Genomic DNA, 12579 nt, shown 5'->3' with positions numbered 1-12579 from the left:
ACATTTATTTAAATATGTGAGTGAGATAACCATTGACCAAAATAAACTAAGTTTTAAGAGTCTTAATTAAATTTGTTTTGTTGTATTTTCTTTTTAAACAAGTAGTAGTTGCGATTGCTAATAAGTAAAACTTTGGTATCCCAGCATGTCATTGTCATGGTGAAGATGATTAAAATAAGTGTTTATTTTTTCTATGGCCTTCTTGATGATTTTTCTCTCTAAATTCTATGGTGGGGTTGGTGGTGGATGACCAAATTTGTATGTAGTGGGAGGCTCCTTTTTTCTCTTTATTTTTGAATTTTTTGGGTCAGTGGAGAAAAAAAGTGGGACCATTATTCAAAAAGCGGAGGGATGGTTATGTAACGTATGATGTCGGTAAAGAAATTTTTAATGCAAGTTGAACTAAAAAAATTATTATTTTGGTTGCATTGTAAAGGTGTTTGGAAGCATATCATAACTGGTGGGATTTTTTTCGTAAATAAAATAAAAAATATTTAATTTCTCAAATAAAATATTTTAACTTTATTCTTTAGAATATGATTTTTTTTTTGGTAATAAAGACAAGTTCGTTGCATTTTCGGCGAACTCTATATAAATTAGAGTTTGCTGCACCTCTGGCGAACCCTATAATTTATATAGAGTTCACCGTATCCCCGGCGAACTATATAATTTATATATGAGTAAATGCCCAAAATAGTCCCTGAATTTCAAATCGGTATTCAATTTAGTCCTTAATTTTTCTAAATGACCAACTAAATCCCTTAAATTCAGAAACGTGCGTCTCCGTTAGTCCTTCGCAGAAGTACCGTCAAAAACATTGCTGATGTGGAACGTTAACTGCAATGTGGGCATTCCAGCTGTATGCTGATGTGTGCCAAGGTTGAATTTGATTCAAATTGGTATTTAGAATTGCCTAATATTACCCAAATTAGTCCATTTCAATTATAAAACCCTAATTGTCTTCCCTTCTTCAAACTGTATGCTACGTTCTTCTATTCTTCGACTTTCCTTCTCTTCTTCGACTCTCCTTCTCTTCTTCAGATGAAAAAAATAATGTTATTTCATTAACAATCTGCTATTACACAAGCAGCAAGTACTTTGATTAGCAAAATAACTTACCTCCACCACCATTCATGGTCTTTCACAAATAATTGAATTTATGTGAGGCCAATATTGACCAATGCAATTATGACAATGGCAGCGATAAATGTGATGAACAAAATGCTAGAAAGAGTGTATATTTTATAGTCCTACATACTAGCATATTTCTGATGTAACTACAGGACAATTGCACTAAATGACACAAGATCGCCAATAAACATTTGAAATGGTATTTTCCTATATCAAGCAAATTGCTGAATCTTCCTAGAATATCTCTTTGTGGAAGAAGGGTTTTAAAACTCAATTCTAAAGTCGTATCCAACAACTCCATCAAACACGAGCAAGGGGATAGCAAGGACTATGAATATAACAAGAATCACAATAATGGAGTAAAACGTGAGAGCAGTTGTGGCACCATAAAATATTGCAATAATATTGAAGATAGAGGCTATGACAAAAACTAGTCTAATGTAAAGAATTACTGCTAAATTAACACTCTTTTTCTGGAATCATAATCAAGTAACACAATAGACATAGGATGTTGATAAAAAAATATAATGAGACATCATTTATTTTTCATGTTAATTGTATATGAAATTACCCATTCATTTCCAACAAACTAGCCATAGAAGGATGCTGATAAGTACCTGAACAGCAAAGAAATTTTTGAATATATATCCATCCTATTCTCAAAATGCAGTGCAGTTGCATTTCAGGTAATTGAATAAGTGAACTTAAATCAACATCAACATCAACATCATTACTTATATCAATGGCACCATTTGGATCACCAAATACATTCATTTCTATGACTTGGTCTCCATTAAAAGAATATCAAATTGAACATGCATAAAAAAGTAATATTTTGTCCCTCCCTTAGCAGGACTCCAATAATCCTCCTCAAACTTCCCAATAAACTCCCAAAATAGAAGGTAATCCAAGTAAAACTGGAAGTAGTAGTCATAGTTAATAGCTTCGTTGAAGCTTGCAACCTCATCAACATCCATTTTTGGCACAATGTCTCATCAATTTTGTCCTCCATGAACTTAAATTCATACAAAGCATTGCTCAAATAAAAAGCCACAATAACAGAATTGAAATCCCCATCTTTTTTATGCTTCACTTTACCAATAACTCCCTTTATTCCTTTATTCTTTTTTCTTTTTCTATCACTATAATGTTTTGAACATCATTGGAGCGATTTATCTCAATATAAATTACATCCACACATTCAAGATTTGTATCAAAAAGAGTGATAGTGAGAGATAACAAAAACCTAAACACTCACCTTTCACCTTTTGCAATGTGCGAATACAATGATACTTCATGCAAAACTTGCTTCACTGAATACAACTGGGAGTGCCACGGAGGGGCACTTGTGAAGCTCGACAACTGCGAGTTGAAGGAGATGAAGAGATGATGCAGAAGAGAAGAAAGTGTTTTTGATAGCAAACGGCATCGTTTGGCCTGTTCCCCTTAAACGGTGTCACTTTTCAAATTGCCAACTAAGCATTTAACTGCACACATCAGCAGTGTTATAACGTCTGGTAACTTTTGGATTAACGGAGATTCACGATTTCGAGAGTCAGAGATGTATTTGGTCATTTTAAAAAATGGAGGACTAATCTGAAGCGAGTTGGGAATTTCAAGGACCATTTTGGACATTAACTCATTTATATATAGTTCGAACACTCTTAGCAAACTCTATGTTAGGTTTTCAAAATAAAAGCATGTTTGTTGGAGAGCGGATCAGAGAGGCACAAATTCGTTGTTCATTTTCTTTTTCACTATTGACATTTTTTCTACGATGTCAAGGAATCCATTGTTATCTATTCATTGTGGTAGTGAAATAGTGTATAACAAAGAAGGTTCTATCGTTTTTAGATCGAAGCAATCGATAATTACCTATATGACACCGGAAGTCAACAATTTAACAACTCTGAAGAATTTGATATTGCATTCCATCGGGCAGCAAGAGGCAAAAAGGGTGAAAAATTTTACTACAGATATCCGACCGAAGTAGATGGCAGTTTGTTTTATAAAAGGTATATTACAATTGTATTCTCTCTGTTACTAGTATATTTATTAGACTACGATTGTGAGAAATATTTCTATTGTTTTGAATTAGATACCGTTTGTGCGACGACGAGGATGTACGACTTATAAGGTCATGGCACAACCAATGGACAAATATTCATCTGTCGGAATTATTCGTGTTTTTAGTTGAGTTGGGTGGCCGAGGATTATCTGCAGATACTGTCGATGATAGTCCGTTGAGTGGAGCTGGTAGACGAACTATCAGAAGGATGATGGTGGACCTAAATATGCCACGTGAGGGTAGTCAGGAGGGGTCTAATATTGAAATTTGTAATGTTGACTTAATGGATGATGGAGTTGAAAGTCATGATGGTTCTGCTATCAGAGATCCGATGATGGATCAATATGAAGTTAACCCCGATGACGGAAAAGATGTTGACGAAGAACCACCTGAAATTCCTGATGATGGTGACGAGAAAAAAGAGATGAATTACTACGGTGACACACAAATTGCTCTGACACTGCCTGCCATTTCTCGACTATATAACCGGCCGGATCATTTCACGAGGTTGAATCTCGATGCAATGACTTCGGATTGGTCGTTTACCCAGGGAGGCCCTAAAGAGGATCCAAGCAAAGAGTTTTAGATTGGATAACAATTTAAAAACAAGAAAGAAGTCATGTTGGCAGTTAAACAGTATAGCCCATCAGAGTGCTGCGGAGTACAAAATAGTAGAGAGTGATCAGTTGAGGTACAATGCACAATGTATCCAGTTCAGATCAGGTTGTAATTGGAGTATGCTCATATGGTATCGCCGAAAGCAAGAAAAGTTGGAGGTTAGGAGATACACTGGTCCTCATACTTGCATGCAAAATTCGATGGGGTAAGTGGTGCACGAAATTGTAAATCACACTTTTCACAACTCGTACCACTAACCAGCAAGTGCACTGGGTCGTCCAAGTAATACCTTACGTGAGTAAGGGTCGATCCTACGGAGATTGTTGGCTTGAAGCAAGCTATGGTTATCTTGTAACTCTTAGTCAGGATATCAATTATAATTATCAGTTGACTTGCAAATGAACAAGAGAGCATGAATTAAATAATACTTGTTATGCAGTAATGGAGAATATGTTGGAGTTCTGGAGATGCTTTGTCTTCTGAATCTCTGCTTTCCCCCTGTCTTCTTCTTCATGCACGCAAGGTTCCTCCTATGGCAAGCTGTGTGTTGGTGGATCACCGTTGTCAATGGCTACCATCCGTCCTCTCAGTGAAAATGGTCCAGGTGCGCTGTCACCGCATGGCTAATCATTTGTCGGTTCTCACTCATGCTGGAATAGGATCCATTGATCCTTTTGCGTCTGTCTCTACGCCCAACCCTTGTGAGTTTGAAGCTCATCACAGTCATTCAATCCCTGAATCCTACTCCAAATACCACAAACAAGGTTTAGACTTTCCAGATTCTCAAGAATGCTGCCAATGGATTCTAGCTTATACCACGAAAACTCTGATTAAGGAATCCAAGAGATACTCATTCAATCTAATGTAGAACGGAGGTGGGTGTCAGGCACGCGTTCATAGGTTGAGAATGGTGATGAGTGTCATGGATCATCACATTCATCATATTGAAGTGTGAATGAATATCTTAGATAGAAACAAGCGTGTTTGAATGGAAAACAGAAGTAATTGCATTAATCCATCGAGACACAGCAGAGCTCCTCAGCCCCAACAATAGAGACTCATGCCATCAAAGAGTACAAAGTTCAGATCTAAAAATGTCATGAGGTATAGAATAAATCTCTAAAAGTTGTTTAAATACTAAACTAGTAACCTAGGTTTACAGAAAATGAGTAAACTAAGATAGATAGTGCAGAAATCCACTTCTAGGGCCCACTTGGTGTGTGCTGGGGATGAGACTTGAACTTTTCACGTGCCTGGGCTGTTTCTGGAGTTAAACGTCAGGTTGTAACCTGTTTTGGGCGTTTAACTCCAATTTGCAACTTGTTTTTGGCGTTTAACGCCAAAATGGAACATGGAACTGGCGTTAAACGCCAGTTTATGTCATTTGTCTTCAAGCAAAGTATGGACTATTATATATTTCTGGAAAGCCCTGGATGTCTACTTTCTAACCCAGTTAAGAGCGCCCCAATTGGACTTCTGTAGCTCTGAAAATTCCATTCCAAGTGCAGGGAGGTCAGAATCCAACAGCATCAGCAGTCCTTTTTCAGCCTGAATCAGATTTTTGCTCAGCTCCCTCAATTTCAGCCAAAAAATACCTGAAATCACAAAAAAACACACAAACTCATAGTAAAGTCTAGAAATATGAATTTTGCCTAAAAACTAATAAAAATATACTAAAAACTAACTAAAATATACTAAAAACTACATGAAATTACCTCCAAAAAGCATATAAAATATCCGCTCATCACAACACCAAACTTAAACTGTTGCTTGTCCCCAAGCAACTAGATAAATAAAATAGGATAACAAGAAATCAAGAAGCAAAAATATCTTAGAGTTTTAAGTGAAGCTCAGATTCTAATTAGATGAGCGGGACTAGTAGCTTTTTGCTTCAAAACAGTTTTGGCATCTCACTTTATCCTTTGAAATTTAGAATGATTGGCATCCATAGGAACTCAGAATTCAGATAGTATTATTGATTCTCCTAGTTTAGCATGTGGATTCTTGAACACAGCTACTTTATGAGTCTTGGCCGTGGCCCTAAGCACTTTGTTTTCCAGTATTACCATCGGATACATAAATGCCACAGACACATAACTGGGTGAACCTTTTCAGATTGTGACTTAGCTTTGCTAAAGTTCCCAATTAGAGGTGTCCAGAGTTCTTAAGCACACTCTTTTGCTTTGGATCACGACTTTAACCACTCAGTCTCAAGCTTTTTACCTGGACTTTCATGACACAAGCACATGGTTAGGGACAGCTTGATTTAGCCACTTAGGCCATGATTTTATTCCTTTAGGCCCTTCTTTCCATTGATGCTCAAAGCCGTGGATCCTTTTTGACCTTGCCTTTTGGTTTAAAGGGCTATTGGCTTTTTCTGCTGCTCCTTTTTTTTTCACTGCTTTTTCTTGCTTCAAGAATCAATTTCATGATTTTTCAGATCATCAATAACATTTCTCTTGTTCATCATTCTTTCAAGAGCCAACAATTTTAACATTCATAAAATTCAATATAAAAAATATGCACTGTTCAGGCATTCATTCAGAAGACAAAAAGTATTGCCACCACATATAAATAATTAGAATTTTTCTTATTAAAAATTCGAAAAAATATTGCCTCCTTATTCTAAAAATCTGGTATTTTATTCATGTTTGATGATGATGAGAAAAATAAATTATAGCTTAATTGGAGATAAAATCAAAGTAGAGATACTAATTACTACTACTCATATATAACTTCTAAGGTAAATTCCTGATAAGAACAATTTTCACAGAGTTAAGGCTAAGATTAGGACTCAACAAACTTTATTTTGGGAAGTGGATGCTCCTTTAGTCTGTGGGGTGCTTGGCCCTTCAAGAGATAGCTTCTGACGCTTCAGTTCATGCCCTTGTTCTTCTTGTTCCCCAAGCAGTTTGCAAAGCATGCTATTTTGATTTTTCTGTTCTTCCTTTAGTTGGTCCATAGCTTCTTGTAACTTGGTAATAGATGCTTCAAGACGCTCCCAGTATTCAATTTGAGGGATTTCCGGGAGGAACTCCTGTGCTTTCCTCTTGATGGGGTCGTCCTGCACTTGTTGTCCTTCTATTAACTTTTTGGTGATTGGTTGCTCAACTGAGATATACTCATTTACTCCCATCTTTACCCCAGCATCTTTACATAGCATAGAGATTAAGCTTGGATAAGCCAATTTGACATCTTTGGAGTTCTTGTTTGTAATTGTGTAAAGTTCACAAGAGATTAGCTGATGAACTTCCACTTCTTTTCCCAACATAATACAATGGATCATTACTGCTCTTTTGATGGTGACTTTAAAGCGGTTGCTAGTGGGCAATATAGAACGCCCAATAAAGTCCAGCCAGCCTCTGGCGACTGGTTTGAGATTTCTCCTCTTGAGTTTGTTTGGGACACCCTTTGTGTTGGTTATGCACTTGGTTCCAGGGAGGCATATGTCCTCTATAATTTCGTCCAAGCCCTTATTTGTTGTCATCATTCTCCTATTAAAGGAGTCTGGGTCATCTTTCAGTTGAGGCAGCTTGAAGATCTTTCTTATTTTGTCAGGGTGGAGGTGAACAATCTTCCCTCTGACCAGAGTTCGATAGTCATAGAAGGCGGTTTCATCTATTCTCTGCCTGTCTGTTTGCCACAGATTAGAGTAGAATTCCTGAACCATGTTTCTTTCCACCTTTGTTTTAGGATTAGCTAGGATTTCCCAGCTCCTATTTCGAATTTGCTCTTAGATCTCCGGATATTCGTCGTCTTTCAGATCGAATTTAACTTCCGGGATCACTGACCTTAGACCCATTATTTTGTAGTAATGGTCTGAATGTTCTTTGGTTAAGAACTTCCCTTGATTCCAAAGTGGTTTTAGAATATTCTCTTTCTTGCCTCTTGGAGTGGTTTGTTTTCCCTTAAGAGCCATGATCTTAGTGGGTATTGGTTTAGTGATCACGGATAAACACACCAAACTTAGAAGTTTGCTTATCCTCAAGCAAAAGAAAGGAAAGGAGAGGGATAGAGGGAGATCCAAGTTTGAATTGTGGAGGAGAGGAGGGAGGCCGAACATGGATTTAAAGGGAAGGGGGTGGGTTTTCGAATATTTTTGAAAAATATATGATAGAAGATATGATTTGTAAAAGATAAGTATGATAAGAAAAAGATGTAATTTAAAATTGAAAAGATATGAAAGATATTTGAAACAGATAAATCTGAATTTTAAAAAGAAGATATGATGAGTTTAAAAAGATTTGAGAAGAATTTAAAAATGTTTGAAAAGAATTCAAAAAGATAAATGAGTTTTGAAAAAGGTTTGAAAAGATATTGAAGAAAAATTAAGAAATATGTTTAGGATTAAAATTTTCGAAATTGAAGTTAAAAGATGAGAGTTTGTAACATGTTTATACAAGAAATCATGAATTGAAACATGAAAAATGGAAAAAATTTGAAGTGAAAAAGAAGTTACCTTCTCCCCACAATCCTGGCATTAAACGCCCAACTGCTGCATGTTTTGGGTGTTTAATGCCCATCTGTTGCTTCTCCTGGGCATTTAACGCCCAGTTGTAGCTTCTGGCTGGCGTTAAATGCCAGAAAATCCTTTATCACTGGGCATTTTTCTGAACGCCCAGGATGCTGCAAATCTGGCGTTAAACGCCTAGAATGGTATCCATTCTGACGTTTAACGCCCAAATGGCTATCCCTACTGGCGTAAAATGCCCAGTAAATGCGTCTTTTGGGCGTTTGACGCCCAAAATAGCTTTTACTGGCATTTTTCGCACCAGTGAGCTACTTTATGCTGTTTTATCCTCTGAATCCTTCTGTAACTCTGTGAACTCATACAATTGCTATTTTACCTTGAAGATAAATAATATAAACCTATAAAATTATCATTTATTTAACAAATAAGCTTTGTTAATGGCTGGGTTGCTGATATGGTATTTTACAACCCACATTACTAACCGGCAAGTGCACCGGGTCGTACCAAGTAATACCTTACGTGAGTATAGGTCGATCCCACGAGGATTGATGGATCAAGCAACAATGATTGATTGATTGGCTTAGTTAGGCAAGCAGAAATTGGTTTTGAGATGTTCAAAAGGTTTAAGTTCGAACTCAGAATATCAAAAGGATAGACAAATAAATAAGTTGGGAATAAAATATAAAGAAGATAGTTAAAGTTTCAGAGTTATCTTATTTTTCCGGATTAACTTTTATTACTAATTAATTTAATCATGCAAGATTTAATTTCACTATATGTGACTAGGCCCTAATTCCTTAGGCCTTCCTTGTCTCCTCTAAAATTCATTAACTGCCAATTCCTTGGTCAATAAATTCCAATTAGAGGGTGATGATCAATTTCTAGTTTATATGCCAAAAGAATCCAAATTATCCAAAAATAAAGGAATTATATGTCACGTATCCCGTTAAATACAAACAATTGGAAATTCAGTATAATATGTTTTCAAGCTATTGTTCAAGTAAAGAGCTTTTCCAAGTTTTACAAGAACTTAATTAGAACATGGGTCATACTTTCGTTCCACCCATATTCATAAAATAAAGAACAAAAACAATAATTGAAATATAAATCAAGACATGAATTAAATTAAAAAGATCAAACGAATCAATCCATGAAAATAGACAGAGCTCCTAACCTTAACAGTGGAGGATTAGTTGCTCATGGAAAAGAGAGAAAATTAGGATTGTCAGTTATGTTCTAATCTGATGGCATCTAAATTCCTATTTATAACTAATCCTAATAATTTTAAAATCTAATGATCTAAATTTAAAAATATTATCTTTTCCTAAAAGATAAGATTTGAATTTAAATTCGAATTAATTAACAGATCTTCAGTTGATGGGTGGGGACCACTTGATTTGTCCATTCTGCGGCTTCTAATTTGTGTTTTCTGGGCTTGAAACTGGGTCGAAACAGCCCAGAAATTGCCCCCAGTATTTTTTGTATTATTACAGATCGCGCATGTGACGCGTCCGCGTCATCCACGCGCTCGCGTCATTTGTTCAGATTCCAGTCCACGCGTTCGCGTCAGGCACGCGATCGCGTCATTGCGATTTCTCCATTCCGCGCGGTCGTGTGAGCCATGCGTCTGCGTGGGTCCTCGCTGGTTATCTCTTTGGTTCCTTCTCTTTCTCTGTAGAAACTTCATCAAATCCATCCGAATGCTTCCTAAAATAAATAAAATTGCACAAAACTCAAAATAGCATCCATAGTGGCTAAAATATAATTAATTCTTAATTAAACTAAACAAATTAGATGCAAATTCACTAGGAAAAGATAGACAAGATGCTCACGCATCACAACACCAAACTTAAACTGTTGCTTGTTGGTGGACGAAATTGTGATCACATACTCTTTGTATCTCGAAACAATCTCCGGTAATGGCTCTAAAAACTTGGTGCTTAATATCACGGTGTCTAAAATTCAACTCACAACTCCGCACAACTAACCAGCAAGTGCACTGGGTCGTCCAAGTAATAAACCTTACGTGAGTAAGGGTCGATCCCACAGAGATTGTTGGTATGAAGCAAGCTATGGTCACCTTGTAAATCTCAGTTAGGCAGATTAAATTGGTTTATGATGAGTTCGAAAACTAATAATAAAAAGAAAATAAAAAGGGATAGAAATACTTATGTAAATCAATAGTGGGAATTTCAGATAGGCGTATGGAGATGCTGTGCTCCTCTTGAATCTCTACTTTCTCATTGCTTTCATCCAATCCTTCTTACTCCTTTCCATGGCAAGCTGTATGTAGGGCATCACCGTTGTCAATGGCTACATCCCATCCTCTCAGTGAAAATGGTCCTATGCTCTGTCACAGCACGGCTAATCATCTGTCGGTTCTCAATCAGGTTGGAATAGAATCCCTTGATTCTTTTGCGTTTGTCATCACGCCCAGCCTTCAGGAGTTTGAAGCTCGTCACAATCATTCAATCCCGGAATCCTACTCGGAATACCACAGACAAGGTTTAGACTTTCTGGATCCTCATGAATGCCGCCATCTATCTAACCTATACCACGAAGATTCTGTTGGGGAATCTAAGAGATATGCACTCGGCCTAAGGTAGAACGGAAGTGGTTGTCAGTCACGCACGTTCATAGGTGAGAATGATGATGAGTGTCACAGATCATCACATTCATTAAAGTGTTGTGCAACGTATATCTTGGAATAAGAATAAAAGAGAATCGAATAGAAAGTAATAATAATTGTATTGAAACTTGAGGTACAGCAGAGCTCCACACCCTTAATCTATGGTGTGTAGAAACTCCACCGTTGAAAATACATAAGTGAAAGGTTCAGGCATGGCCGAATGGCCAGCCCCCATGATCTGAGAACTAATCGTCCCAAGATGTTCCTTAGATCTAAAGTGATCAAAAGATGACTAATACATTAGTAAAAAGTCTTATTTATACTAAACTAGCTACTAGGGTTTACATGAGTAAGTAATTTGATGCATAAATCCACTTCCGGGGCCCACTTGGTGTATGCTTGGGCTGAGCTTGATCTATCCACGAGCTGAGGCTTTTCTTAGAGTTGAACTCCAAGTTATAACGTGTTTTGGGCGTTCAACTCCGGATCATGACGTGTTTCTGGCGTTTAAGTCCAGACAGCAGCATGTACTTGGCGTTCAACGCCAAGTTACGTCGTCAATTTCCGAATAAAGTATGGACTATTATATATTGTTGGAAAGCTCTGGATGTTTACTTTCCAACGCCGTTGAGGGCGCGCCATTTGGAGTTCTGTAGCTCCAGAAAATCTATTTTGAGTGCAGGAAGGTCAGATTCCAACAGCATCAGCAGTCCTTTTGTCAGCCTTTTTCAGAGTTTTGCTCAAGCCCCTCAATTTCAGCCAGAAATTACCTGAAATTACAGAAAAACACAAAAACTCATAGTAAAGTCCAGAAATGTGAATTTAACATAAAAACTAATGAAAACATCCCTAAAAGTAGCTTGAACTTACTAAAAACTACCTAAAACAATGCCAAAAAGCGTATAAATTATCCGCTCATCACAACACCAAACTTAAATTGTTGCTTGTCCCCAAGCAACTGAAAATCAAATAGGATAAAAAGAAGAGAATATACTATAAATTCCAAAATATCAATGAATATTAATTATAATTAGATGAGCGGGACTTATAGCTTTTTGCTTCTGAACAGTTTTGGCATCTCACTTTTTCCTTGGAAGTTTAGAATGATTGGCTTCTCTAGGAACTTAGAATTTCGGATAGTGTTATTGATTCTCCTAGTTAAGCATGTTGATTCTTGAACACAGCTACTTATGAGTCTTGGCCGTGGCCCTAAGCACTTTGTTTTCCAGTATTACCACCAGATACATAAATGCCACAGACACATAACTGGGTGAACCTTTTCAGATTGTGACTCAGCTTTGCTAGAGTCCCCAGTTAGTGGTGTCCAGAGCTCTTAAGCACACTCTTTTTGCTTTGGATCACGACTTTAACCACTCAGTCTCAAGCTTTTCACTTGGACCTTCATGACACAAGCACATGGTTAGGGATAGCTTGATTTAGCCGCTTAGGCCTGGATTTTATTTCCTTGGGCCCTCCTATCCATTGATGCTCAAAGCCTTGGATCCTTTTTACCCTTGCCTTTTGGTTTTAAGGGCTATTGGCTTTTTCTGCTTGCTTTTTCTTTTTCTTTGCTACTTTTTTTTCGCCAATTTTTTTTCTATTTTTTTTCGCAAGCTTTTGTTTTTCACTGCTTTTTCTTGCTTCAAGAATTAATTTCATGAT

The sequence above is a fragment of the Arachis stenosperma genome, chromosome 9 (assembly GCF_014773155.1).
Source record: "Arachis stenosperma cultivar V10309 chromosome 9, arast.V10309.gnm1.PFL2, whole genome shotgun sequence".
Lineage (NCBI taxonomy): Eukaryota > Viridiplantae > Streptophyta > Magnoliopsida > Fabales > Fabaceae > Arachis > Arachis stenosperma.
Note: the sequence above shows the minus strand (reverse complement) of the source record.